Below are 6137 nucleotides of genomic sequence, written 5' to 3'. Positions count from 1 at the left end.
AACATAATGTAAATTAATATTATAAAGAGACAGATAAATATTTATAGTTGGTGGATAGTAACATTCTGTATATTTAGGGTGTATTCACATGTACAGTATATGCTGCATATTTGATGCTGCTTTAAGTCATTTAACTTACATTGAAATCTGCAGCTCCAAATATGCAGCATATGCTATGCGTGTGAATATACCCTTAAGCGGTAAAGTCTAAGGAAATAGTGAAGCAGGTCCCTGAGGTAACCATACAGGTTTAAAGGTGTTGACCAGTTTTCTCAATCCTGATTTGTTAGAATGGTCCCTAATTTTTTGAAATCACTAGCAATTAGTAAAAATTAGAAGGACACCTGACAACCAGCATTCAATTGCTCTGCAGCAATACCACAGGTGAAATGGAGTACTACATTGTTTATATATTAAAATCAATGGGCATTCCATGTAGTGCATGAACATAGTGAGTCCTTCAGATCAATAAACCCTCGATAACGATAGGTTTTCTAACCTTGACAAGTCTTTTAAGGTTCTCAAAAAAATAAAGAGCTGGAATCTGATTGGTTGCTTTGGTCAGCTATTCCAATTTTCCCAGGTATTACTGTTGATAGTCTTCCCCAATGTGCCCTACTTTCAATAGTCACTTGTACCTACATTGAAGACTTAGATATAATAAGAACTGTATCAAATTTAGGAAATTATCAAATGCGGATGAATATTTAACTCTTGTTTTACTATTAAATGGACATTTGATTTAATTTTGTTAACCATCTTTAAAATCTAATGACGACACCGACTAATCACAAGACAACTGAACTGGACTTTATTTATAGTAGTTGCCTGTTTTGGGTCCTGATTGTGGGGCTCCCAGGACTCAGATACCCACAGTGTTGATGTGCCCGTGATGGTCGGTACAAATGACTTGGACCAGACAAAGGTGTAAACTTAAAACAATGACCAAAACTATACTGACGAATGACGATTCCTGTGTCCACGGCAATACAGTATACAGTTTCTTGTTTCATAATTTGACTGAACTCAGAGAGTAAAGGGACCATTCCCTGCAGAAAGTTAGTCCAGGTGCACTGTTATCCCTCAGAGGTGTAGAAATATAAGATTCTGGGAGTGGGGGTGCACAGGAATACAAAAAGGTATCAACCCAATCTGTCACTCTGAAGCAGGAGGAGTCTGGTAGGTTATCAATTTTTTAAATGTTGAAAATTTGGGGGGAAAAAACTTATTTTACAAAAATTTGAAAAGATTCTTTTTGAAAAACTTGAAAAACCTCTTTTTAAACATTGTGAAAAAGTTATTTTCTCTTTTTTTTAAATGTAAAAAAAAACACTTCTTTACCCTCCAGTGTAACCATCAGAGAATGCAGTGTCGCCACCCTTAAACGAACAAGATTGTCTGCCAGAAATGCAGAAAAACTCACATTTGTTAGACTAAATTAGGCATGGATCAGTTTAGAATTTAAATTTCCTATACCTGATACCACTAATAAGACAGTACTACCTCCACCCTTGCTGTCTGTTTGCTACTACTAGAACCACCAGTCGGCCACCTTCTGCCGTACACTGGCTACTACTAACTGCAACCTCCTGCTGTAAGCTGGCTACAAATAAACTGCCACCTTCTGTGTAGGCTGGCTACTACAAGTCTGCCACCTCCTGCTGTATGCTGGATACAACATGACCCCACCTACTCATGTATGCTGGCTACTCCAAGCCCAACCAATTTACCACCTCCTCTTGTATGCTGGCTACTACAAGACCTCCACCTCCTGCTGTACACTACATACTACAAGATGCCACCTTCTTCTGTATGCTGGTTACTAACATCCCCATCAGTCCACCATCACCCTTACTTCCAACCAGGCCTACATATACACAATCCATGATCCACAAAAAGGGATAATTTTTTCGGCTATACATACAAAAGTTAATTCTTCTTTGATATTTTTACACACCAATGCTGTTTCAACTCCCAAAAAGGGATAATGTTTGGAACACTTGGGTATACCCATTGTGTCTACTTAACTTACCCCACTCAAAACCTGTTGGAACTCCAAAAAGGGAGAAATTTGTAAAAAAAAAAATAATAATTTTCAAAATTTATAAAAGCTACTATTTAACTGTCTACAGAGTCTTTAATTTTGCTTTGAAAATCCCCCAAAGGTTATAATATTAAAAATTTAAAAATGTGACTTTCTTACTGTGTAGCGAATTTTCAATTTCATCTTGCGACTCTCTGTTTTAGATTACTTTCAAAAATTCTAAATTTTAAAAATCCACTTTTTTTTTGAGGATTGTCAATTTTGCATTGCAACTACCCTAAAGAAAAATGTTGCCTGCGCAACTTCCAAATACCACATCTACCACCAACCAAGAATGCTTTATGCAGCTTTATGCCTTAACAGCTAGTGCCTATGCAGCTAGTGCCTTAACTTTTAGTTATCTTGGGTTACCGCATGCGCTATAACTGAGCCTTAAAACCACTTTAAAGAGTACCTATCATCAACTACACTTTCCCTAATCCCCCTCCCCATCTGTCCCTGACTCTAACTATCTCTATCCCTGTCCATTTTTTTATTCAAAACCCCCTGTAAATATCTCTTTTCTTCTATCTTCGGTAGCTCAGTTTGGAGCTGTGTGCGAGGGGAGGAAGTGGGAGTCATCTGATGCCTGCCAGGGCTGGCTTCCGCCCTTATTCCTGTATGTATGATAATCATTATTTATAATATATGCCAAAGGAAGACCTCCATCACACGTATGGGATACTCCAGGGCAGACCTGATGTGTCCTAAATGCAGGACAGCATTCCACTGACTCGGGGCCAGCACACGTCTGCTCTCCTTGTCAGTGCGCAAAGCCTAAAGATGCTGCTGGCCGGCCGAGTCAGGAGCACACCCTGCACTGGTGCAATGCACAGCGCTCGTTCTTGCCTTTTGGACGGGGAGCTGCGAAGAGCTGGCCAATGCTCAGGCAGCGTCTGCTATTTCGGACTCACTGCCAGCCCGGCGTGAGTCCGAAATCACTGAAAATGCTTGCAGCCAGGGACTCCTAGGGAGATTCCTAGTGGCCACATTTTCAAAGTGAAAATAGACATAGAATAAAGCATTTTTTTAAATACATCCAATTAGAAAGTTGTTTAATATTTAATAAACTATAGCATATGAAAAAAATTTTTGACGATAGGTACTCTTTAAGCCTACATTCCTAGCAGTGTTATACAGGGTTTAAGAGCACTTAGGCAGTATTATACACATGATAACCTATTTATAGAAGCCAAAGCTACATAAGAAGATATATTATATAGTGGTAAAGTATATACAGATATTATACCAAAAAAGAAAAAAATCCCTATTGAAAACCAAGTATGAATGTAAAACAGTATAGTATATAAAACAATAGTGGTGAGCAGCATGAGCTGCACAAATGAGAAAACAATCCCATAGATCTCTGTAAATGCTGGATCATGTCGGCAATATAACCACCAGAGACATACTGAATAAAGTGACTTGTGCTCTTCAGATTGCAGTATAAAACTACAAGTATAATCAAAGTTGATCGCAGAAAGAGTGTATGCACAGTATACTAACACACAATAGTATTGCCCCCACCCCCAGTTACCCACCACAGCTCCAACGCGAATCACCGTACAGGCTTTGTGCACTGCCAATTACCTGCCAAATACCATCCCTACAGTGATCATGGTGGGGTCAGCATCATGTCTGAGGGAAACCAGGCACTGCCCATCACCTGCCCAATACCATCCCTACAGTGATCATGGTGGGGGCAGCATTAAGTCTGGTGGAAACCAGGCACTGCCCATCACCTGCCCAATACCATCCCCACAGTGATCATGGTGGGGGCAGCATCATGTCTGGAGGAAACCAGATACTGCTCTTTACCTGCCCAATGCCATCCTTACAGTGATCATGGTGGGGGCAGCATCTTGTCTGGGGGAAACCAGGTACTGCCCATCACCTGCCCAATACCATCCCTACAGTGATCATGGTGGGGGCAGCATCATGTCTGGAGGAAACCAGGCACTGCCCATCACCTGCCCAATACCATCCCTACAGTGATCATGGTGGGGGCAGCATCATGTCTGGAGGAAACCAGGCACTGCCCATCACCTGCCCAATACCATCCCTACAGTGATCATGGTGGGGGCAGCATCATGTCTGGAGGAAACCAGGCACTGCCCATCACCTGCCCAATACCATCCCTACAGTGATCATGGTGGGGGCAGCATCATGTCTGGAGGAAACCAGGCACTGCCCATCACCTGCCCAATACCATCCCTACAGTGATCATGGTGGGGGCAGCATCATGTCTGGAGGAAACCAGGCACTGCCCATCACCTGCCCAATACCATCCCTACAGTGATCATGGTGGGGGCAGCATCATGTCTGGAGGAAACCAGGCACTGCCCATCACCTGCCCAATACCATCCCTACAGTGATCATGGTGGGGGCAGCATCATGTCTGGGGGAAACCAGGCACTGCCCACCATCTGCCCAATACCATCCCTACAGTGATCATGGTGGGGGCAGCATCATGTCTGGAGGAAACTAGGCACTGCCCATCACCTGCCCAATACCATCCCTACAGTGATCATCGTGGGGGCAGCATCATGTCTGGAGGAAACCAGGTACTGCCCATCACCTGCCCAATACCATCTCTACAGTGATCATGGTGGGGGGGGGGGGCATCATGTCTGGAGGAAACCAGGCACTGCCCATCACCTGCCCAATACCATCCCTACAGTGATCATGGTGGGGGCAGCATCATGTCTGGAGGAAACCAGGCACTGCCCATCACCTGCCCAATACCATCCCTACAGTGATCATGGTGGGGGCAGCATCATGTCTGGAGGAAACCAGGCACTGCCCATCACCTGCCCAATACCATCCCTACAGTGATCATGGTGGGGGCAGCATCATGTTTGGAGGAAACCAGGCACTGCCCATCACCTGCCCAATACCATCCCTACAGTGATCATGGTGGGGGCAGCATCATGTCTGGAGGAAACCAGGCACTGCCCATCACCTGCCCAATACCATCCCTACAGTGATCATGGTGGGGGCAGCATCATGTCTGGAGGAAACCAGGCACTGCCCATCACCTGCCCAATACCATCCCTACAGTGATCATGGTGGGGGCAGCATCATGTCTGGGGGAAACCAGGCACTGCCCACCATCTGCCCAATACCATCCCTACAGTGATCATGGTGGGGGCAGCATCATGTCTGGAGGAAACTAGGCACTGCCCATCACCTGCCCAATACCATCCCTACAGTGATCATCGTGGGGGCAGCATCATGTCTGGAGGAAACCAGGTACTGCCCATCACCTGCCCAATACCATCTCTACAGTGATCATGGTGGGGGGGGGGGCATCATGTCTGGAGGAAACCAGGCACTGCCCATCACCTGCCCAATACCATCCCTACAGTGATCATGGTGGGGGCAGCATCATGTCTGGGGGAAACCAGGCACTGTCCATCATCTGCCCAATACATTCCCTACAGTGATCATGGTGGGGGCAGCATCATGTCTGGGGGAAACCAGGCACTACCCATCACCTGCCCAATACCATCCCTACAGTGATCATGGTGGGGGCAGCATCATGTCTGGAGGAAACCAGGCACTGCCCATCACCTGCCAAATACCATCCCTACAGTGATCATGGTGGGGGCAGCATCATGTCTGGAGGAAACCATGCACTGCCCATCACCTGCCCAATACCATCCCTACAGTGATCATGGTGGGGGCAGCATCATGTCTGGAGGAAACCAGGCACTGCCCATCACCTGCCCAATACCATCCCTACAGTGATCATGGTGGGGGCAGCATCATGTCTGGAGGAAACCAGGCACTGCCCATCACCTGCCCAATACCATCCCTACAGTGATCATGGTGGGGGCAGCATCATGTCTGGGGGAAACCAGGCACTGCCCACCATCTGCCCAATACCATCCCTACAGTGATCATGGTGGGGGCAGCATCATGTCTGGAGGAAACTAGGCACTGCCCATCACCTGCCCAATACCATCCCTACAGTGATCATCGTGGGGGCAGCATCATGTCTGGAGGAAACCAGGTACTGCCCATCACCTGCCCAATACCATCTCTACAGTGA

Source organism: Hyla sarda, chromosome 9 (genome assembly GCF_029499605.1).
Source record: "Hyla sarda isolate aHylSar1 chromosome 9, aHylSar1.hap1, whole genome shotgun sequence".
Taxonomy (NCBI): domain Eukaryota; kingdom Metazoa; phylum Chordata; class Amphibia; order Anura; family Hylidae; genus Hyla; species Hyla sarda.
The sequence above is the reverse complement of the archived record's forward strand: the minus strand, read 5'-3'. Positions refer to the sequence as shown.